The sequence below is a fragment of the Anopheles arabiensis genome, chromosome 3 (assembly GCF_016920715.1).
Source record: "Anopheles arabiensis isolate DONGOLA chromosome 3, AaraD3, whole genome shotgun sequence".
Taxonomy (NCBI): domain Eukaryota; kingdom Metazoa; phylum Arthropoda; class Insecta; order Diptera; family Culicidae; genus Anopheles; species Anopheles arabiensis.
The window spans coordinates 21,634,439-21,659,541 of NC_053518.1; the positions used below are offsets into that span (position 1 = coordinate 21,634,439).

At 42.3% G+C, this 25,103-nt stretch overlaps 1 protein-coding gene across 4 annotated transcripts in view; it reads left to right on the forward strand.

Moving 5' to 3' along the window:
• The window catches only part of LOC120901024 (calcium/calmodulin-dependent 3',5'-cyclic nucleotide phosphodiesterase 1-like), a 269,782-nt gene that overhangs the window by 18,030 nt on the left and 226,649 nt on the right, over positions 1 to 25,103 (forward strand). The gene's annotated exons all lie outside the window — the stretch shown is intronic.

Genomic DNA, 25,103 nt, shown 5'->3' on the forward strand with positions numbered 1-25,103 from the left:
GGTGGGGGAGTTGAAAGGGAAGGGAGGGGTGTTGGATTGTGCATTCCGCGTACCGGGGCAGGCTCGTACGTGCGTACGCGCAAGACCCTTGACATGCGTAAGTTGCAAGTTCACCGTCTTTGCTTGGACTGAGATGGGAGAGGGGATGTACCGCATCGCAACCGAAATCGGAACGCCACGTGTGTCGGGAGCGCTGCGTAGACGGCGTGTTTTGTCTCCCACGAGGCTTACACATGATTTTGGGGCACAAGGAGGGGTTGTTAAAAGGGCAGCAGGATCATGTGGTTTGATTTGGGGGCGATCGTTTTGGCATTGAAAAAAAAAAACGACAACTAAATTGCATTATCATCCTGGTCTGGTAGCATTAATCATAGAATATAATGCACTGCAACCTTCTCGAGAGGAGGGAGGCCGAAAGGGTCTATTAAAAGGGTCATTGCGTGACGGTGAGAAATTTGGGTCGAAATTGAATGGAATCAAATTAATGGAAATGAAACAAACTCCCGATAGCGTAGATGATCTTCATGGTCAGCGGTAAGATCAGGAGTGTAATTCGTATGAGCATGTTTGGTGAAATTATGTTGAGAATTTACGATATACCTTGGTACAAAGATACGTTCAATAGACGCCAACCTATTGACCTTGGCATTCATATGTCTTTTCGATTGGTCTAAAGTGAGCTTAAGCTAACTGTTGAATTGAGATAACACTCTAAAGCGTACGGTTTTTATACGGGGGTAAGATACGGGTTATTTTCTCTCCGATCAATGAGGTTTTTTCCTCAAAAAAGTACAAATAGATAACAAGTGTTTGCAATTTTCCTGTCAAGATCTGTTATCCAAACATCCAACTTTAGAAGTCTAGAATCAGAAATGTGATGTAATGATAAACCATTTGTTCTTCTTCTCCATTCAAAGCCTGCCAGTACCACTAGTGGGATTGGCTTTCAGTGTCTTATTGATTACCCATAGCCTAATTGTAAGATTAGTAAGTCCTACTTGTAGAAGCACGGCCAATTCGGGACTTGAACCCTTTTCGGGCATGTTGTTAAGTCTTGCAAATTAACGACCGTACGTCCCAAACATTTGTTAAGCCAGTAGTATACTTTGGTGTTGTTTCACTCTACAGGTTATTAAGGATGGAACAAGGACAACTTCAAGTTGACTAGGTGTTAGTCCTTCTCTAAAAGTCACTTGAGTCAATTCAAGAGATAGTTTTGCAAAAAATGTCACAATAAACAGTTAAATTTATATCGGCGATAGCCTTCACCAGCAGTTATTCTGCGTAGGATTTTAGATAAGGGATTAAAAAAGTTCTCTAGCAACTCTGTACTTAGATGCTTTATAACAAACAGTAGTTGTCGGATGTACGCATCTTTCGATCGGATAGTCGGATAGTAGTCTAATAGTAGTCAGATAGTAGTTCAAGTTGTCAGATTCTATGACAAACAACATTTGTGAATTATGTGAGTCAATTTATATTCATATTTGGTATTCGTATTTATTTAATTGAGTTATGCCTGATTTAAATTCAATTGAGTTGATTGCCTACAACGAGCCTAAATAACCCTTCATAACATTAATTCCTCAATGCTATCCTGTCAATAAACTAGTTTATGCAAGTCAAGTGTGCTACGTTGAATAGGCTTAAGTTTTTCTTAGTAAATTACGAAAATAATCCTATTTCCAAACGCGTTTTACGATCTAAGCATCGATCAACAAGAAAAAATTGGTAAAAATTGGTTACTCTTGAACCTAAAATGGATATTTACAGAAAATTATTTCATTAAGCAGATTATGCTCATAACTTGATTACATCAAACGTTTATTTTGATCGTCTTTACTGTAGAAAACGTCTACCAAAACAATTTCCTTCCAGCAATGGTTGGTAACAAACCTGTAAAGTTTACTACAGAGTCAACGGTTGTTGCAATATGCAGTCTGACGATCTCGTACCGAAAACCGTATCACCGGGAATTTCCCAAGCCAAGTTCTGCCTCTCCCCTCCCACACACACATTCATCACACAAACACCACGCTTGGGTGAAGCCCCCTGACGGACGACAGCCGTGCCGTGAAAGATTCAAAGCATTTTGCTGCCGCTAGAAGGGAGGTCATAGCGGCGCTTGAAAATGCCGGCAACTGCTTCAACGGCTCTACTGCTTCTCCTCTCGCTCCTGCACCGTGTGACACGGTGGGGCCACGTCGACGATGGGGGGAAAGGAAAGGTGATAAATCAAACAGCATTTTCCACCGAAAGCAACCCCGCAAAAGGCCACAAAAGGATATGGAATGAGCAGAGGCGGAAGCAGAAAGGAGGGGAGTAGTAGTGAACATTAAAACGACTGCAGAAGCTTGTGCACTGGCGTGTGCACGTGGTACTGCAGTGCTCTCCACAGACCAGTCAGATATGTGGCGAGGTGTTCAATTATGAGTGCTATTCAATGAACAATCATACGACAATGCGACACTTTATGAGTAAGTGGCACTGTCTGCTAGCGCACGGGAAGACGTTTGTAAAGGGTGGTGTGGTGTAAAGTTCAGGTTCACCAGGTTTGGTGTCTTTTTTTGTGAGTTTTTTTGGGGTGGAGCTTTTCTTCGGTTCTGCTCAAGCTTCCGTTCAATGTGGACATATTTAGGGCGCACCATATTAATAGACAGCTTACTTGTGTTGCATTGAAAAAAACCTTCATCCTTTGTTCCTTTGGTCGGTTTGCTGCTTACGTAAAGCTTCTTACAACCGGAGAAGAGCAGAACAATGAATGGTGGAATTAAGGATTAGTTTCGTTTGCAAAATAGCACACAAGATTAGCTGGGAATTGATTTTTACATTACAATAAAAAGCAGACATTACACAGCAGAATACCAGGAACTCTTTCCGGGCCCACATAGGAACGGCTTTCGTCCAGCATCCCTGCCTCCCCCGTTTTCGTTCTCTCGTTTCCATCACCTACGTGACCTTTCCGCAAGTTAAGCTCCATCAGAAGTGCACCATCGGTTCGTGTGCACATCACGGCGGTAGAATTTAAATTGCTTGCTTTGCTCTTACCCTACGCCGCAAGGGCTCTGCATGTGTGTCCCAGTGCCAGAGCAGCCCCCGGTAGAGAAAAGTCATTTGTCGTGGTAAAGTGCCGTCAGTTGCGTGGTGTTTTGTGTGCCCGCTGCCAAGGAGCAGTAAGGGCACGCGCCACATGTGGGCTTGGGCTTTGAAGCGCGCGCGCGCGAAAGGTGGCAAATATTTGCACTAACTTGCACGGTTCCACCTTGCCCCAGCAGAATGGGGTTTGTTGGTACAGCATCCCACGTCCACGCCGGATGATGGCGAATGGTGATGATGGGCACGTCGGTGCACCATGCACATCATGTCAGCAGAATGCGCTACGGTTGGCGCTGCTGATTGATTCGTCAGCTGAAAGGGTGCTGAAATTCGATGCCCGAACAACATAAATGCATTTCATTAGCGAAAAACTCGGGCGTACCTGGCGTACGTCTCTTTTTTGTACTGTCGGTCGTTCTTTTGCTCCCGCCTCCACCCCTGGATGATGTCATTGTAAGGCTGTTGTTTAGGTTTGCTCTTTAATAATAATGAACTTGTTTGTTTTGTAATGATGATGAGAAGGAATGGCGACGGGAACGGTTTGTATGCACGCTAATTGTGGTAATGTGTGGGGATAGTGAGGTGGGAAACGAGAGTAATTTAATATGTTACATGCAGTTACGTGCAATTTTAGTAAATTGGTTACAGATCGATGTTGTTTTATTCGAAATTTAGGATGTTTTATTTGTACATATGAACATATTATGCTTTTAAGGCTTTTAATTGTTGGTGGTTAATATAAAATATATATAAAATATATATATATAGTATAGTTAATATGACATACTAGCAAACCTGATTGTGTTGCATTTTCTTTCAAATCTGCACGTTTAAGATACAATAAATGATTAAAAATAAAGTCTAAATAGACTTTTGTTTGTAAAGTTTAAAAAATCAATAACCAAATATTAAATTACCAATCTAGTATTACATCCTTGCTTCGACAAACTTAGATAAACTGAAACGAAACATTAACAACAAGAACTTAATACTATCAACAACAAATGCGATAAAACTCTTAATGTATCTAAAAATATATCAAAAAAGATAAATGATGATTTTGAACACCAAGGCTGACTAAAAAAACTAGCGATCATAAAATCAAGATTGCAAAATAATTGTACTCTTTTGTCATATTTTCAATGATTGTAGTCAGTTTTGATCTCAGAACAGATGTTAATTAAAGTGAATCATTTTATTCATGTTGGTTTGTAGTTGTTTGCGAAGTAAAGACACCTAACCTCATTTGATTTATGTTTTCGCCCAGACGAAACGATCGATGTTCACTCATACTTATGTTCAACACTAACTGTTTCGGTTATTACAGGGTTTCCTACGATTTGGTCCAATAGTATTGATATCCAATCGGAAAATACCAATAAATTATGGGAACGAACCAAAAATCTATGGGATACGATAAAAAAATCGTGGGAACGCCCCAAAAAATCATGGGAACTGATCAATAAATCGTGGGAAACTCTGTATGCTCAATCCTCATCATACGAATGATAGCAAATGTAGCATTCGAAGAGATGCAATTATTAGTCAATTCATCCTTCAATGTAGTTGGGTCAAATTTATTTTATTTTGAATATGTGCATTATACAGTTTAACTAGCAAGAGCAAGAGCATGATATAGCATAGTTCATAATTCAGTCACGCAAGCATGTTAAGGTTTATCCTGACCTGTTAACGTTCATAGAATACGTTTGCATCAACACAAAAACAAATATGCAGAACGTATAAATACGACCAATTAAGAAACATAAACTTTCAATACGTTCCAAAGGTTCCAAATCATCTTCATACAACACTCTTTTTCTATTACTTGCACCGAACGATCGGAAATGCATTAATTACTATGTGCACAACTAACACTTTAAACCTTTCGCAACCAACGCCAAGGTGTGTATGTTTTGACTGCTAAACACCCGTTTTACTTAGACGCATTTTGCACCCACTGGCGCCCTACTGACATCAATACAATTAACGCTCCAATAGCGCAATGATGCCCCTCGGTGGCAAAAAATGGCCAACCCTGTCACTGGCTGACTGTTTGTCGGCTTAGAAATATGATCCCGGCAGGTGTTTGGCTTAGCCGGTGCGCTACACCAAGCCGCCCGGTTTCGGATTAAAGGCGTTGAGCGGGCGCTAAGCTGCACTGCCGTCGGGTCAGCCGCGGGAGATCATAACCGATTAGCGGTAGCGACAGGCCGGGGACACACGCACACACACACACACACACATACAACCGGATGATGGATCTATGATCCGCTCGCAAATGGAGCGCTATCCGACGGCCAGCGTATCGCGCGTTCTGGTACGTTTGGTCGCGGTAAGCGCAACATTATGCAATTGGCGTTGATGGCTGCCAGCGCTGGCTGGCTGGTGGGATTGAAGAAACCTGATTGATTAATGTTTGGCCGGTGGAGATTGTAAACCTGTTCGGGTGACACATCCGTCCGATCAAACTAGAACGGGAGTGCGTTCATTACAATGTTTTCCTAACATTTTCGGACCGAAATTCGAACTAGTTGTGTTTTACCAGTGCAACTGGAGTTTTAATAAAATATAAACACTTTGCTGGGTACAATTCAAGCAGCAAACACCTATCGATCGATCACCTTCTCCCTGCACCGGTCGTCCTAATCAAAAATGCATCCATCAAGGCACCTCGAAACCTCGTGTGCTGTGTTGCTATCTTAGGGCGGGAAACAACTTGACTTTGCCAACACTTCGTCAACACTTTGCCAGCACAACCAGCCACGCCAAAGGGGAAGTAATTGCGCGCGGTGTAAGTGCATTCAAACGGTGGCCTTCGTACGATGCAGCGCTAGTACCGCGCTGGCATGGGAAAAATTGCACCCTGGCACGCTTACACACACAACCGTTGATGGCCTTATCAAGAGAGACCTCTGATTTTCCTTTCGTGGTCGATCGACAAAAGGTGAATTGATTTTTTATTGGTCGCTGTCTAAACGCTTGCGGTGCTGGTTGCTGGTGGGAAAATCCAACCCAACGATGCCCTTTTTCGTGTTTGGAATGAGTCACCGTACCGTGTGAGTGTGTGCTATAATCTTGATCGCATGGATGGGTGGAACAAGTTTACCACAGGTGCCTCCAATTGCGTCAGCGGGGCAAAGCAGAGATGGAAGACTCTCTGCTTGTGTCTTTTCTTTCCGTCGTTTTCTGCCAAAGGAACAATGAACAAGTGGATGAAAACAAAGGCAACATGACAAATCACTCTCCTGCGGAGCGCGCGAGCGAGCAATTTCATTCAATCAAGTGAAAATTTCGACAATTTTTCATCTCCAACTCCAAAATTGAATGGGTGTCGCTGGCGTACCAGACCTGGTGGCCTGGCGTGTGGCGTGGTAACGCTTAACGATGGGCTATTAAAACTGATCCGCCATCCGTACCATTGTGTGGGCTGCCTTCCCGAAAACGGTGCCTCGTGGCCATTAATAAAGTGTTTAAGGATCCAGCAGGCATCGGTACGGTTGCCATGGTCACGGGATTCAATATCAATTTTTAAGCCTGCTTGAATTCTTCGGCGTCCAGGGTCAGGTTCATTGGGTGCGCAGCTATGTGAACCGTGAATGTTGGCAAGCTCAATGGCCCATGAAATGCTACGCATTTTATTGGGCAGCGGGGAGGCCTGTTCGGGTGTCCTTCCTCATCACACTTTAATTGATGCGTTTTATTAGCAATTTAATGTGAGGTGATGGTTGCCGTTTTTTTGCGTCCACCAGACTTTTGTACCTATCTTTGATGTTTTGAGGAGTAAAAGGGACTGTGAACGAATGTTAATCCGGTGGAACATTGGGACGCATTATTAATAATACGAAACGGTTGAAAAATGATGGTAGCAGAAGGTTTTGATGAGGAATCATTAAAAATAGCGTGAATTAATAATCTTTCTTTTATGTTGCGTGACTTTTGTGACTTTATTTGCAATGAAGTCGAGCGAAATTGACGAGTTCATTTCTGTTTTCTATAAGCTGCAATAAAAAAAATCCAACATTTTTTACCTTTTTGTTGTTGAAATTTCCCTTTGATGCTATCCTTAAGATTCAAGGGCTTGATCTGAAAAAATGGTACACATGATAAAATTAAGTTTAATATTTATAATATTGAAGGAAATATTGGGACTTCTTTCAGGTCATATTCGGACTCATTTAATGTATTCAGAAACTATTTTTCTTCAAAAACCAGTTGCTGATGGTATTGCTTTGTCAATAATTATGAAACATATGGCACCTTTTCAGCATCAAACTTACAAACAAACTTACAAATCTTTTTAAAACGCTTGTTTAGTTGAAAATTCTATATACTCTTTATCAACCAGAACACTTTTTTTGAGTCGTTACTATATCATAAATATTGAGAAGGATGTAATAATCACATATAATCATATTTCTAAACAACGACATGATTTCAAAATGCCTTCAATTTCTACCGTTCCTGATGCACCGACTTTCACCTGTATCTTGGATGTAAGTGCAACTGTGATGATAAATGTTAACATTGTCGTTTACATACCATGCAATGCAACAGTACATCAGCTTCAAAGGTACTTTCCAGGAAGTAAGTCTTAACTTCAAAATGAATATTGCAGGAGATGGTAGCTTCGGCGTCCCATAATCTCGCTCTGTTGTTTGCTCAATTCTGCAGTAGTTGTGCTTACTTTGGAGCTTAACTGCTGCTATTTATTGTGGGCCTTAAAATCCCCAACCTTTCTGTTGGAATATACAAGCATGCACCATCCTATCCTCTGAGTCGTCCTGGTCCTTTGCAGTTGCACTCAGTGCATAATGTAAATTTCTATTACTTGCTATACCGTACTCATTCGTTATAAGGTAACAATAAAGTAATAAGTAAGTAATAAAGTAGAACAATGTGATTTTGTCTTGTACAACTTATTCCAATGCCATTGTGAAGTTAAATGCAGATTAAATTTCCCATTTGCGATGGGACCTCTTACAAAATCGATCGATAAATAAAATAAAAATACAATAAACTGTGAAGATGTATTCAACCACAGTTCAAAATGATCTTAATAGTGATGACTTAAACATTAAAAAAGTATAGCTGTTTTTTATGGTAAAGTCACTGTGAAAAGACTACGAAGAGGTATGTGTGATACGAGAGAATAGATCATCTGTATCCGAGCCAGCTTCTCCGACGACTCTTAACAAGCCACTTGATTTAGTCTCAACAATGTGGCAGGAATGAAGAACCCAATTGACAAGAATCAAGATGAGGTTAAGAGGTAAAAGTTAGTCGCTCAAGCCTGTGCAGGAGCCAACAGATGGGAACAATGGGCTTCTTGGGACTACTCACCGAAACAAAGACTACACCACGTTATCACGTAGAACGTTATAGCTTGGAATTGTTAAAAATATCATTGCAGCATAAAATGACTTCTTTTGATTGCCTTTTGTGCTCTTCAAAATACACACGAAGAAGTTCAAATGTTCATTCTTTAACCACCATATCATGCGGACTCATAATCACACGCATCATTAAGCGTGTTAATCGACTGGCGAATTACATTTTCTTCATTTTCTTTTTACTGTTGGTCTCTCTGTCTATCGCGCGTTGTGCAACCCGTACCGTAAGCATACCGGTCAATTGAAATGGACGGAACCATCGTGCGCGTAATGCACTCGGAAATGGGAAAATCTCGTTATCGCTTCGGCGAACGATCCTCCGGTCAAGATAATACGCTCCTGGCAGGATTCAAATAGCAGGAGCAGAAATGCGAAGTAGCGCTTGAATGAGGTAGAATTCAACGAATGCGAGAACCACCGACACACCAGCAGAGCACCCATCTTGCTCGCTTTCTCGCGCGGCACAGTAAGGAACCACGGACCGGGACCGGGTAATGATATGCGCCACCGTGAAATAACATTAATCAAAATCTGCTTCCTCACGTGGTTCCTTTTCCACTCGCACCCGCTCCAACCCCGTTGTTGGTTTGATTGAACGGCTTGAAAATTCATCTTGACAGATCAAGATAGGTTCAGCTGACGAAGGGAGCTTTCAGAAGCGGACGAAGCCCTTGCGGCAGCGGTTGTGCTCGCGACACACCGGTCCCTGGACAACATATCAGACAGCCCAGACCCAGGCTGTCATGACATGTGCGTTTTCGTGTTCGTTCCATAGCGCGAGGGCAGAGAATGACACAGATTTGCTTTGTTTCTTCAAGCCCCGTGCGTTTCGGTGGTGGTGCCCTTTTCGGTTACCTACAGATCGCATCGATCGTGCGATCGATTAGGCTTACAACTTAATTTTCAACCACAATGCCCCTAATGCGCTTATGACATAGTTTGGGTTTGCTTACCAACAAAATTGCATGTCACCAGCAGGTTCCCAAAAACCCCGGCCCCGGTTGCCCTTAACAAACGCACTCCCGCAGGTCATAGGGCGATGGGGGTTGACCGATATTTGTGTTCCTCAAAAAACATTATAACCCACAGCAAAATCACCACCCGCGAGATGCAGGTGCCCTTCGCCGTTTGGATGTCCAATGCAACGGTTCGCGTGGACATGTGTGTCTGTGTGTGTCTGCTGACACTGTCGAGTTTGGCCTTTAATCGAATCGAACTTTCCAAACGACATCAATCAAATAATAAAAATACACGGCTGCGAGTGCACGCAATCTTGGTTTTCTTGGGGAAGCTTTGTTTCATCACCAACGGCGCACTGGCCGGTTTTAAAGTGAGTGATCGATTCGGGTGCAGTGTGGCAGGGCCGAGCCCTTCAGTTTTCGGCCTGCGTACACACATTAGCTGGTCCGTTGTTTAAGGATGACTTTCGATTTCTACGCCGTTTTTGATACGCACTAAGCTCGCGCAATGTACGCCATTAGAGACAAATGGGAGGATAAATGAGTGGCCGAACGGTGAACTGCACTGTTGAGTAATTGATCATCTGTGTTTTCTGGTTCCTGCAGGCGGAATGGATTAGCGTGTTGTTGAATCAGGGTTACGGTGAGAACTTGACACTATTTGCCGGTTGGTTGGTTAGGTGTGGAATGCAAACGAGATGTGTGTGTGTGTGTGGTGTAAATGATTGATGGCTATTTTGTAGCTGGATAGTGACGGTGAGATAAACTACATGTTTTCTAAATTACGGTAATGGGAACAAAACAAGTATTATTTCGTGTACCTTGTTTGCATTTATTTTTGGGTTTTGATACTGGGAAGATCTTGGGAAAAAATCGGAACAAGGTCAAGGAAAAATAAATTGATTATTGATTAAGTTTTGAATTTTTCACGTTTGTAGCTTCAATTTTTTTGAATAAAATCTACAATGAACTTTTCATAATTTATGTTGCATTTATATATTTATATTTCTAAACATTGACATCTTTACAGCATATCTTGGATCGCTTTTTACGACTAATCCTAACTCAAATCTTCCTCCAATCTGCGGACATTCAACCAATACTTGACTTGTGATATGACTCTGTTTCACAGAATTCAGTTTATTAACTTGGTTCCTTGTTTACCGTTGAGAAAAGTTCAGCGTTGGGCCGAGAAGTGTGCTTATGTGTGTGTTTTATACAAGGAAAGTATCAAGAACTTCTAGCTACCTCTGGTATTGATTTTTAGACTTTTTCCCATGAATTGTGTGGATTACTACATCTTCGCAGCAAAATGACTTAACAAAACTTAGTTATTTAACCAAAACGGGTTTTATAATATCAGTATTCCGCTTCCGGCCCGTTATGTTTTTATTTGCTCTCTTTTGCAACCTGCTAATCTTCACACTGTGGTTTGTGATGCTAAAAAATAAATCACTCGACAACGGGCTGAAAATGTGTCGCAAATTAGCAGCTTATTCAAAATGCTGTGAAATACGACTCAAAATTCCTATCGCCCAGCTGCTACCTAATCCTGCAAAAGAAGGAGAGCATCTCTATTAGTCCTTCTTTTTGCCAGTTTTTTTTATAAATATTTTACCTTTTTTGTCACTTTCTTCTGTACCATGAAAACGTGCGAAAGCGCTGGAATAACGAAACGAGCGAAAACCCAGCAATTCAACACACACACACAAAATGCAAAAAGGGGGAAAAAAACGAACTGCCACATCCCGCAAAGTAGCACGAAATCCGACGCTACTAATTATGTCCGATGAAAAGGAACGAAAACGTTCAGGCAGGGCGTTCAGGGCTGGGTCGTCCGATGGTGTGTAGACGTAGTCCAATGCATCATATCTCCCACCTCTTTTGCGAACAAGATGCAAATGATGTTCGCGGGACTCACGAAAGTGTCGTCCGATTTTTGCCGACTGAACAGAACTTTTAAGTGACATAATTAGCATTTTGCTGACGGCAATTTAGCGCACAAAATGGACGAGAGTGTGTCCCTGCCTAAGGTCTTTAGCGAACAGCATGGAAAATGGAGCATTGATTGCGCTGTGTGAGGTGCAGGAAATGAAAAAAGAGGGCTGAGTAGGAAAAATCCTTTCCATTTCGAGAAGGAAGGCGAATCATTACGATTCGATGCAAGGGTGGCAGAATGATGAAGTGAAAAAAATGAAGATTTCTGTGAGGATCTGGATGCTTGATGAACAGGCAAAAAAAGGGTGTATTGGATTGCTGAGCCCTCCAGTTTGATGAATATTTAGCTCACTTAAAATGAGCTTCCTTTTTTAACAATACACAAATAGATCATCACCTTCAAGTGAACTCTTTTCTAACACACTCGCTTCACCATAAAAAATTGGAACTTCTCTTACCTAAGTCATTAGTAAACCGAACCAAAGCGGCGTGTCCTTCAACGGGGCGCCAAAGCGATGCTAATCAAATTAACCTCAGCACAATAAAATCCTATTACAACAAGTGTTCCCGGGGCACTCGACAGGGATCATCTACAGATTTCACGCACAACAGAGCATCCGTTCCAGCCCTCCCTGGAGGTGATAATATGCTGTAATTATGATCAAGCGCCTGTGTTAATGTGGACCAACTTCTTCTCCTCTAGGGTGCTGTAGGCGGGCCATAAACGAGATCTGCTTGCGTTTGGATTAATACTATTATCATTATGTGTTAGCGGTAGTCGGCTCGTCTAATCGTGGCCCGAGAGGATGAAACTTCTTCGAGTGGTACCGCCGTATGATAAACAAAAGAAAATCACATCATGTCATTGCATGAAACATGAAACAAGTAGGTAAAGGTTAGAGTGCTGTTGTTTGGTCGGAAACTCATCTAAACCCGCTCTGTATAAAAACTTGTCCAGGTCTTCATTATTCAACGTTTAACGACACTAAAGAGAGAGAGGGAGAGCGAGTAAGATAGAGACAGCAGGAAGATAAACGCTTGGTGATTTAATTAAGCGAGCTTTAACAAGTCTTCACACTGCATGTCTAAGGGGTAGTACGTACACAGCATCTCACGGTGCTCCAAATTTGACTAGCAGCAAATGGCACTTGCACATCAGATAGGAAAAGTTTCGTGTTGCTTTTGTTTTCGGTGCACCTAACGGATGGTGACAGGGACCGTTTTCCCTTTCCCTCTCTCTCTCTATCTCTCCTCCCGTCTCTCTTCTAACTTGGATTGGGTTAGCTTCTCGGAAAGTTTGTTTAATTGGAAAACTTTAATCTCTACTCCACCGAGCAGCTAGGTAGGAAATGAGGAAAATTTACGAATACAATACAATACCGATGGAGGAAGTGAAATGTTTTGTGGAATGTTTTGGCAGGAGTTGAAACAGTGCAGGACTCGAGGTGAGGGCAAAACGAAATTCCGTGGTAGGAAATAGGTATGCAACAGATCGCCTTGAGGCCAGAGCCGTTAAGAGCTGTGCAAGGTACGATGCGTATGGAAATGAATCATTTGTTGCGGAGTTAACTGAGCAGTTAGTTGTTGTTTGTAGATTGTTTGGGTGATGAAGTTATTAAATCCGTTGAGATCTTTTCGTGCAAACCTCTTTAAGGACGGTGTTGCATTTTCTGTCAATGTCATCGAATAGTTTTTTTCTGGATTAATGTCTATACTTTGTGGCTAGAAACTATGTTCATCTTCTTCTTCTTCTTCTTCTTTGGCTCAACAACCGATGTCGGTCAAGGCCTGCCTGTACCCACTTGTGGGCTTGGCTTTCAGTGACTAATTGATTCCCCCCCCCCATAGCAGGATAGTCAATCCTACGTATGGCGGCGCGGTCTATTTGGGGATTGAACCCATGACGGGCATGTTGTTAAGTCGTACGAGTTGACGACTGTACTACGAGACCGGATCAATGATGTTCATCTTAATGGGTTTTATTTTATCCGTTTAACCAGTGCAGTTGCAGCCTTTGAACAAAAGATGGGGAGATTAGCTTTGGGATTACAGCTCCAAGACATTGACTAACAAAATACTCTTGGGTGGTCAAAACATTCACTGATTACAGGGTTTCACACCATTTTTTGGTTTGTTCTCGTAATTTTTTAAGCTCGTCTCACGATTTATTCGCCGTTTTCCATAGATCTATGGTTCGTTCCCACGATTTATTAGTATCGTCATATTGGAAATCAATAGAACTGAACCAAAACCAAAACATTGAGAAACACCCAATAAATCGTAGGAGTACACCAAAACATATGGGATGCATTGAAACATTTTCGGGAAACAACCAAAAATCCTTCCAATCCTTGACAGTGCTTGGTCCAAGGATCTACCAAATACAGATATAATGTTTTCAAAAACAAGTCCTTAGATTTTTTTCTGTATTGTTTGTACATACTTTTTTTCTTTGTATCAGAGTTTTTGAACTTTCAACGCTAATGTCTATTTAGAAATGGAATTTAAATTACGTTGAATTAATAATACTTTATTGTACAGCTTGCTACTCCTAAAAATGCTCCGATCTTTCAAACATCTATGGATAATCTCTGGAACAAATACACTGAAGTCGTGCTATTTCTCGTTTGTATATGTTGATGTTTGCGTCGATTTCTTCTTCTTCTTCTTCTTCTTCTTCTTCTTCTTCTTCTTCTTCTTCTTCTTCTTCTTCTTCTTCTTCTTTTGGCTCAACAAACTTTGTCGGCCAAGGCCTGTACCATTTGTAGGGTTGGCTTTCAATGACTTTTGATAGTCTCGATATTAAGCTATCAATTATTATTTCGAATCGGCTTATATAAAAAATAATTATCGTATGGAATCTTTTAAATAAAAAAGATTAGCTCAGGTACATATTATTGAAGTCACTAATACAATAAACTGTGCAACAGCTATTGAATACAAGTCACTTAACAAGTACAAAAAGAAATCCTCTATAAACATCCACTTCTGTTTCCTAAACCAACAATGCATAACTGGGTAACACTTCCTCTAATATTGGCTCTATGTGTGTTTGAGCTCGTTCAAATGCAATAGTGCGGAATCTTTCCTCCCAATCAACGCAAAGGCTCGAAGCCAAAGAGGCAAAGCTCAATTTCCATTTTATCGGTTGTCGGTTTTATTCTAAATTGATTTCTAGGAGCATTTGCATGAGTGCCGGTTATTGATTTACCTACCTCACCACACACACATCATCGGCCGCGCTATTGTTGGTGCACGAACGTTGAGCATCCTTCAGCTCTGGGCGGTAGCCTACTTTTCCATTCAAGATCCGTTTCATATTGATCCGGAGATAGTTATGAATGTGTGTGTGTGTGCCCTTTCTTTCCATTGAACCTATTCATATAGTGGATCGGAATTTACAAATGCTGCCGCAATATATTTCAACTCCCATTGTCTGGGCCATATATCAGGTAGTCAGGACAGTGGACCCGCTTCCCGCTTTTGCCCGCATCCATACGTACCAGTGACCTTTTGGTGTTAAGCTTCCGAAAGCACCCAAGATACTTCCCCCGCGTTTTGGGAATCGAGCCAACCGAGTCTCGAGGACGCTTGTGTGAGTTGTATAGCAGGACATTTCTTCTCCTTGCGGTCGGCTGGACCAATTATCTGCTCACAATAACTCTCCTGCACGTCACACAATAAAGCTATCGAGTAGAAGGTTCTCCATCCCAGCCTCCCAACCCTTAGCTTCTGTCTGTCAGGCTCTTGTGCTGTGCCGGGTAAGATCGGTTCGTGTTCTGTCCACCGCCGGGCTCACATTGCACACCGACCAACCGATTGCAATTTCACACCCGATTTCGTCTCATGCCCGATGCGGTTCGGTTGCGGAATAAGACGGTCTCGACACCGAAACGGGATCGTAATAAATTCAAGGCCATCGATTATGCTCCAGAAATAACCAGGCCCGAGCACTTCGAGCACGGTGTCTGAGACGTTCGGGGATCTTTTGGTTGCAACTTGAAACCTGGTGCAGCGGGCACTTCTTGCGGGTGTTCTGTTGCAGCCATGGGGCACGTGACATTCGTTAGCCGGGAGGGAACAGCAGCAGTGTGCCGGTGCATCGTGATTGCATTTGCTCCCTGACCTTGCTCCAGATGGGGCTCTTGTCGTCGTCGTCTTCGTCGCCGTCGCTGTGAGTCTGATGCTGATCGAACGCCTGCGTAAAGGCTCCGGGAGGCCCATGCTTGCTATGGCTGTTGGAAAAGGTTCGTTTTGGTTTGGGGCGTTTCGATTCGATCCGGGCGAAATGGTGAAAAGGTATTGCCGTCGGCAGGTCGGCAGGTTCGAGTGCAGAAACCAAGTGTTCTGGAGGCACTTCGCTGCGGCACTATGGGCATGATTTGCTGAAAAAAGGGCAGTAAAATTAAAAACAAATGAATAACATTAATAATTTCTCGAGCTTGTTCATTGTGGATGAAAAAATATGTATATGCAGCGTAAAATCATAATAAATTAATTATTGAACCGTCCATAATTCTCGTCTCTCCTCGTAGAATCATCTTATGTTCCCTTTTTTCGTTGATTTTTGACCGAAACCCTTCAACTGCCAGATCGTTGTAAGCTGCAGCTTGCAAGATACTGCTCACAATTGGCGAACAAACTCCTCGCTCCACACTGCTTCCACCCCTCAGGGGACAACAGCATTCGGGCCAGCTTATGTAGGTAGCTGCCCTTTTTGTTTTGCTTCCTTTGCAACACTCCACGCAGAACGGACGGTGACGTGTGCGAAACGAGAACAAGACGGATGGCCGCGAAGCCGATGGTGGTGCTCGAACAGTCGCGCGAACGCCGCCAGTCGACAGTCGATGATTCAATCTTTTACGAGGGCAATTAATCAGAACAGCGTGTGTTCTCGGTCATTTCTTGGCTACCCCTTTTTGCTTTATGATTTTATGCTGCCGCTTACAGCCGCTGAAATGGAAAATAAAGGCAAAACGGAAGGGCTGAATGAGGGAGGTTTATAACAAAACAAAAAAACACACTATGGAGAGCTTTTGATGCTTGCAGGTTGATCGTTTTCACTGTCCGTTCATTCATCCGTTTATTCGTTCGTTCGGGTGGAAGACGTTGTGTATTTTCCCGTTCCCTCGTTTTATTCGTAGCTTATGGTAAACATTGTTATTATTATTAATGGAACAATTGGCTGTATTGGTTTCATAAATCATGTGTGCCATATTTGGTTTCAAAAAAGGGGGTTTAAAAAATTGATTCAGCTATTAAATGCCCTCTTTAACGGCTAATGGGCACAAAATACACATTGTTACTTTATTCAAGGTTGGATGTTTCAAATTCTTTGAAAAAAATAATTTATTCGGAATATTTGTTCTGAAAACCAGTAATGATAATATTTCAGTTCTAGAAACGATTAAAATAATGTACCAACCATCATAAATGTCACCCTAAGCTAATGGCTAACCGCATTTTCCCCCACCAGTCGATACTGCCTGTGCCAAACACGCTGGTTGGTACATTTATTTTCCACCATTAATTTTATCGCCTCTACCGAAGCTTTTCCGGGTGTACCCAGCGTTTTGTACCGTTCGTTTTGTGTGTGTGCTAGAGGAAAACCCAATCGATATCAGCGAACCCGGTCCCGCCAAAATTGCCCATTAAAAGCATGATTAACAATTAAAAGCTACCACCACTCTGTCACCGACCGACCGACCGACCGGTGGGACGGATTTCGGGAAAATTCGGGTCATATTTCAAAAGCGGATCTAGCGGATGTTCACTTTCCAGAGAAAATTGGGGCTTTCGGACCTTCAAATTAACTGTGCAGCGACCTCTCCGGTAGAAGCCGCCCCGGATACCGTGCTCTGATAACGTTTTGTCCCTGTTTACACTTTGATCACGATATTGGGCTGAAAATTCAAGGCGACCCGTTTTGCTCGACAGGCAAGCAACATGGTAAAAACGCATTCCATTTACTATGCGTGACCTGAACAGTAGGACACTTTTCGGTGACACTTGAACACTATCCCGGTGTGTTTGTGTGTGTGTTCGGTAACCAGCCAACCAGCCAAGGACTGGTCTGGTTGCGTTTGGTTGCGTTTTTTGGGGTAAAAATTATTTACACCCTTGATCGCCCCATTTAATTTATGATTTTTGTACGGCTGACAAGGGCAAAGCAAAGTTGTAATTGGTTGACCGATTGTAGACATGCGATTACAACGGTTTACGTCCTACGCTTTCGGTCACGATATCGGATACGTGAACCATTTTCAGTTGCTCGTTTGTCGCTGTGTGCTGTGAACGTTAATATTAAGAAGACAACATGTGAAATGCTTTGCTATGGCTGTGCTCGCTTTCTTCTTATCAAGTGCCGTTCGTTTGTCATTATTTATAAAACTTGCAGAAAGAAATAAATCCATTCATTCAAGTGAAAGAAGAAAATAGGGGGAAAACAATTCCAATCATCCCAACTCACATCATCAGTCCACAAAGCGCGGCAAATTCTCCGGCTGCAAATCCGGTACAATAATGAAGCACAAATTGGATCCAGTTGTATCGTACTGGTGCCTTTGCCGGGCGGGAAGAAAAATACATTGCTTAATTGTTTCCTTGAATAGGCACAGCAACAATAAAAGCAGTCTCGGATATGGCACACAACCAATGCCGCGTTGGTGGAAGCTACGATCAGCAGCAGCAGAAGCAGTAAACAACAATCACTTCGGAAGAAATCACTAATCATTTTCGCTTAAAGGGTGATTTGCTTGATTTGCTGCAGGAATGTGCTCGACTGATAGCAAGCAGCAAAACGGGGTTTATTGTTGTGTTGTGCTAATTAACGAGAGAATCAGATTGTTAAAAAGGATTTATTTTGGGAGTTTTTGAAAAATATTTAACAGAATTGAAACTTACTTAAAGCTTAAAGCTTCAAAGTTTTGGCTCATCTGGGAAAGTGATTTGTGTAGAGCAGAGTGAGTCAAGCTAACTCCATCTTGCCATTAAAATTCTTACCTTTACAAGCTTACCTAATTTCTAGCTTTTGAAATATCCCGTCGGTAGTAGTTTAGTAATAGAAATCAAAAGCTTTTATAACAGATCAACAGTATTATTTTTCAAATGTGAATAATTTTTTATGCAAAATTCTCAACCAATTAGATGCATGTGTTGTTAGGTACTCAATATATCTATTACCTATTATGCTATTAGCTTTTTACAGTAGTAACAACTAATCAACTAGAGTTTCTACACTATTACAACTATAAATCGACAACACGCCAGCATGGTTTCTTCCCTCGACGCAGTGTTATTACAAACCTGGTGGAATTCGTCTTCAATTGCCAAGCAGCCTTTACTTCTCGAGCTCAGATGGACGCAGTATACAACTGACCTTAAGGCTGCGTTTGATCGTGTGAACCATCGCTTGCGGTTGGCTAAGCTCGCCCGGATTTGTCTCTCTGCTCCGTTGGTAAATTGGTTCAGGTCCTACATCTCTGAACGCAGCTACTACGTGCAAATTGATGATGTTTCCTCTTGCGTATTCGAGAATTCATCTGGCGTTCCTCAGAGCCTATTTGGGGCCTATGCTGTTCTCGCTCTTCACCAATGACGTCACACTGGTCATTACGGAAGCAGATTGTCTGCTCTATGCAGATAATGTTAGGTTGTTTCGGGTCGTACGGAACAGTTCCAACTCTCTTTCTCTGCAAAGGTTGATTGATTTTTTTTTTCTGACTGGTGCATCTAAAACGACCTGGTAATTTCTGTTGATAAGTGTACATCAATGTGGTTCTTTTGAATAGATAATACGACTAATTATTATTATAGCATATTGCGGACACAACTACCGCGGTGCAATACGATCAGGGATTTAGGAGCCACCCTGGACCGCAAACTAGATTTCCGGCAGCATTACTGTGATATTTTAGAAAAGAACTAACAAAATGCTAGGATTTATTCGTGGATAATCGAGAGAGATCCATGACAAACAATGCTAGTAAACTCTGTATACATCCTATGTTCGTTCCATCCTCGAGTTCAGTTCTGTAGTTTGGTGTCCGTTCTCTAGTATGTGGTCCAATAGGAATGAAGCTGTCCAAAAGAGAGTTACACGTATTGTCACGTATAGTGTGCACTTCCCTCCGTGGCGTAATGTAACCCATCGTTCATCCTACCACACTTGATGTTTGTTATTTGGTCTGAACACACTTGCCAGGATACGCGATACTGCCCAATGTACGTTTATGTTCAAGCCTATTGTCGGGGAGATAGATTCGCCAGAACTATTGGCTCAAGTCATTATAAATATCCCTCCTAGAATGTTCCGTAACTACAGACTAATAAGAACTGACCTTACAAGACGTGCATATAGCGAGAACGATGGCCCGTAAATTTAATCAGCGTTACATGTTTTTTGACTGGCATCATCCTACAAGTTTTTGTTGATCCGTCTTAACCTTGTACACTGTATTTGATTTGCTGTTTATTGAGTTAGTATTTAATATAGATATTTATTAAGTTACAAATGATAAAATACAAATGATCCATAATACTCTAGGTAACTTCCAAGACATCATGGGACCAAGAAGTCTACAAAAATGTGGGAAATATCTTACATTTTCTGGGAAACAATTTAAAATCTTGGAAAATTCTTTTATGCAATTAAATATATTAATGTATTTGTAAATATTATTAACAAATGCTATGCTCATGTTATAAGACAAACTTATAAGTTTATGTTCATTGCAGCTGTTTTTTTGTTTGTTATTACAGATTAACATTATGACTGGTATCATTTAACTTTTGATAGCTCCTTTTAATTTGATTGCAATTACGCTTAATGAAGAGTTGATCAATCACCAAGAAATATCTCATGAGCTTTCGATTTCTTCTCCATTTCATCTGCACACACACAACACAACTCATAATCTTCTGCTACAAAACGACCACTCTTTCCTAATTGATGTTTGATTCATTGCTCCCTTATTTAGCGTCTCACTTTAGGTCGGTAATTGTAATATCACCGCCCCATAATTGTACCCTGCCACGGGGATGACGAAAGTTCATCCCGCACCGGCGGGCTTGGGGCGAGGGTGGTGGTTTTCCCTTTCGTCACCATGACATTTCCGTTTCGGGGCAGAACCACCACACACTTTGCATTTGCATCCCCCTCCCCGTTGGTACCCGTTCGGCTGACTTCGTTCGGCTGCGACGAGCGAAGGACGCGTGCACAAGAGCGCTCTAGTTTTCGAAAGAAGAACCTGACTGGGCGATAATTATGCAACGCTTCCAGCCGCCATCGCATGACCCCACCGATATGGCCTCGGTTGAATGTCTGTGCGTGTGTGGTGTGTTTGACTGGACGGCACGCATCAACAAGGCGAACCAATCAGCGACATCCGCCGGCAAGCTCAGAACGATCAGTCGACCGTAAACCCGGTGGCGAAAGATTGATTGACATCGACGGTTATCGTTTACGGTTCAAATCCTTCGTTGCATGCTTAGCAGGCCAATACGCCTGTCCAAAAGGGCCGGATCCGGCGCTGGCACACGCCGTACCACAGTGAAGTTTATTTTTGTGACCTCAGCCTGTAAATAAACTGTGTGGAAAATGGAGCACAAGCAGATGGGAACACTTTTCTCAGGACCGCGGGCTTGGCAAGTGCTTGCGGTGCCTTGGGCGCCCCATTTACCGTGCCGAGCTACAGGATGCTAATTAAAGTCCCATAAAATCATACCCGGGATGCGAAAGTGATACTCAAGCCACCTGCACGGCAACGACACGGCACGGTAGCAAAAGCGAAGCGTGCGTCTCGTTGCGACGCCATCCCTGACTTTGACCTCCAGACGTAGTACACGTACGACGTCCGTTTTCCCACGCAGCCGCAGCCGATCGGCATGATTGCGTTTTAAACATTGTTTGTCTTTGTCGTCTGCAATCACATCCGTTCGGGAAAAAGGGGAGACACCCCGGGGGGGGGGGGGGTCGAACGTAGGATCAAAGCGACTTGCCGAGTTGGTGGAAAAGCAAAGATGGAAGAAAAAAGAGACACATTCATACGTCGATTCGGTGGAATCAGGATAAACTGAGCCGTAGTCGTATGGGCGTAAGGAGAAAGTGATATTTATACACTCCTATCATCACGATGCGAGTCAAAATGGGCTTTCGGGGGGCAAGAAAAAAGTCCCAAACACTGTGCGAAATTGTCAAAGGTCCTATGGAGATGACATTGGGCTGAGTACACTGTACGTTTTCGTGTGTGTGTTCTCGGTATGCAGACGAACCGTTTGAGGATGGTATCATGTTGTCAAAGGCAAGCATTTGAAAAGTGAAGAGGTAGATTAAAGCATTTGCAAATGCAATTTATTTGTATGTAAATATTAGTCGCGATGTCAATCAACAGAATCAAACAGTGTTATCAGAAACGAATACCTTATCGAGTCTTTTTCAGTTGCTTTCACTCAAAAGAGATAGCCATTCTATATTGTTAATCAACTAATTGTTTTTTTCCTTGGATATTTTATAAAATAAATGATAGAAGGCAAATGAAGCATATGATTGCTTTTAAAACAAATTGTATAATTTTCAAAGACCTCACTGAAGATGATGTTAGGTTTGATAAGAGAGATACTGAAATTAGATGTAGTTCAATGCTAATTAATTATTTGCATGTCCATTTTCAACAATTTTGCAAATAGTTTAAAGTAGCCGCAGGATATTCAATTATTTTTGTTTGCGAGGAAACAAAAACTGTGAAGTCTATAAAATGTGTCAAGCATGACGAATGGTTGATTATTATGACCTCAACGAACTGATGAGTGCTGAATAAATATGCTCAACCCATTCAAAAACCGGCCCCATAATGTGGTTAAAAATCATGCTCGAGTTGAAATAATAAACCATTTTTTTTTTGGTTAAAAATCGGACACAACAGAAAAGCTTTCCCAACCAAGGACCAATCGCTTCGAAGCGCCCGGTTCCTTACTCCCGATGCTGTACTGTTTAATTAGTAAACACTCATTTGCAACACAGCACCCTGTGGCTCGGATGTACTGGACCCTTGTCCGTATCTACCCATTACAGTACAGAATGAGTCCACAACGACACGACCATTGCATGCTGCAAGCGTTGCAGTCATAAATAACGATTTGTGGTGTGATTTTGCGGGTTCGTACTGACCGGGGTGTGCCACCGCAACCAGAGCAAGTTGTAATCTTTTTGTATAATTTCATTTATGCTGTGTCCGGTTGCTCGTATGCGGAGGACACACACACATGGGAGCAGTTGCATTTTAGCGCTCGACCACCACCGACGACGACGGTGGCCCTCGGTGTGCGTTGGCGTAGAGCACATAATCGAAAGTTCATTGCAGACAAGTTTCACAGCGCAACAGCATCACCGACGAATGATGACGGTGATGACGGTGGTGGTAGGTTGGAGGAAATAAAACAGCTACAAAAAGTCTCCCGTGTAGGGACACCTACGGTTCGTACAGCAAAGTGTTGATGTTGCACATTGTTCATTAGCACGTGTGACATTCTGGGGCCTTTTTTTGTTGCTCCTTCGTTTCACGTGCCAGAGAGTATGTTCAGCTATCTATTTCGATCGCTTTTTACCAGACCTGAACTTGTGGGGACACTTTAGTCACACAACTCACCTTATCACACCATTCGGAAGCGTGTAAATTGCACTTTTTCCATCTCAACTAACGCTCCGGATAGTTTGACCTTTCGAGACAATAGTGTGTTTGATTGAGCAAAAGTTGTTTTTTCCGTTCTTTCCCGCGGGAAATATGATGTAGAAATTCCTTTACCGCAGATGTAGCGGTAGTCGGAAGGAAGTCGAACCGTCTGTTTTGAGGTGAACGATGATAGAATGTGATGGATCATGAGGATGGAAGATGTACTTTAGGACAATAGTTGACTCTAAGTAATATATTAATAGACTATAAGTGAACATCTTGCAAGCTTAATAAAACTAAATGAAAGTATCTCAAATAACAAATAACATGTTGCAAAAAATATGAAAGGCTAAGAAGAACCAAACATATCTGAAAATTGTTCCATGAAAAGCAGAGAAAAAGTAAAATTTGATGCCTGGAAAGCAAAATGTTAGCAAATCGTGTTAGTACCATGCCTATTAGTTTAATTACCTTGTAACAAGTGTTTCTAAATAATGCACTAAAAAGATAGATCAGTACAATGAATGCAAAAAGTAAAAAGTAAAATCCAAAAAACTATCGCCAACAACTAAAATATTTCGGAAAGTAACCAAACAATCATGGGAGACCCTGTAACAAGAACAAAACTGATTTAACTGTAACAGGAAAAAAAACAAATAAAATAATAAAAAGGTATCTCAAAATAAGTCACAACAATTGTTGAATATTTAAGTAAAACAGAAAACAACATGCCTTTATAATGTAAAACACGGACAGCATTCAACAGATTGGGAAAATCAATACTAATCAAAAATCAAGAATAATGTATTTTATTTTCCTCTAATGTCTCTAAAGCCGTCTTATCAATTTCACAGCATTTAGTACTTCAATACGTCAAAACTTCAAGTACATCTTCTGCCGATTCCCGTTGGGAGCCTCACAACCAAATCTTCCAAAACTCACTCGCCAACTCTCTTTATTGGTTAAATTCAGAACTTTCCACATAAAAAGATTCCCACCCCAACTATCGCTTACCTTCTCCCGTTTGGCAGAAATCGCTTTATCGTTCTCGGAACCAATTCAACGTTGGCAACGTTGAAAACAAAATACCACACCAATTGGCAAGCGATAATAAATCATCCCGCGCGAAGTAGTTGTTTTGCTTCTTTTGGGAGAGGGCGGCATCCTCACATTCACGCGGCATTCCCGTACGGTTCATTTCACTGCGGGACCTTTACCGTTCGGTCGCCGATTGATTCCGCATCGTCGTGGTTCACGCCATACACACACATGAGCGACACGCGGCGCAGCCCACATGTTCAGCGCCGGCAGCTTACATGCGTATTACCAGCACCTCTACCTTCGGGGTCGAACGCTGTAAACGCCGGACAGTGTACAGTGAAGTGAAGGAAATGATTAAAGCTCGATTAATTTATGGCTCCCTACCTACAGAAGAGAAGCAGCGCAAGCGGAAGGTAGCATGAGGTGAAAGCGTGCGTGAGATGAGGGTTGTTATGTTGCATAAAGCTTCAGCACACCACGAGAACCAATCGGTGGCATAATCGGTGGAGAGAAATATGGAGCACACGAAAGCGATACGACGATAAAGATGAGGTGAAGTAAAAAGAAAAAAAAAACAAGCGAAAAGCAAATCGGTTTCATTGAAGAAACACAAGCGACGAACGTTGAAGCGGTAAGGTTAAGGTTGCAGCCATCCACAAGCCTCACCAACTGGAATCTCCTCCGTTCAGCAGTGGCCGTGTGGCGTACGCATCGCACCACACGCAAGGAAGGATGCGAAATATGACTTTGCTGGGGACGGCAAGAAAGTCGAGCGCAAGGAGACAGCATAATTGAATACTTGAAAACGTTGACATAATTTATTAGCGCTCATTGTTCGCTTCAAGCTGCTCGAGTTGGTTGTAAGGGTGTTGGGGGGGGGGGGGGGGCTAGCGAAGATAAAAAAGAGCACTGCCTGTCATCCCCGTTGCCGATAATCGAAAGAAGGTATACCGATCGGGGGGAGAGAATACGCACGGTGATGCCGCCCGCTCCCGATGGAGCTCAAG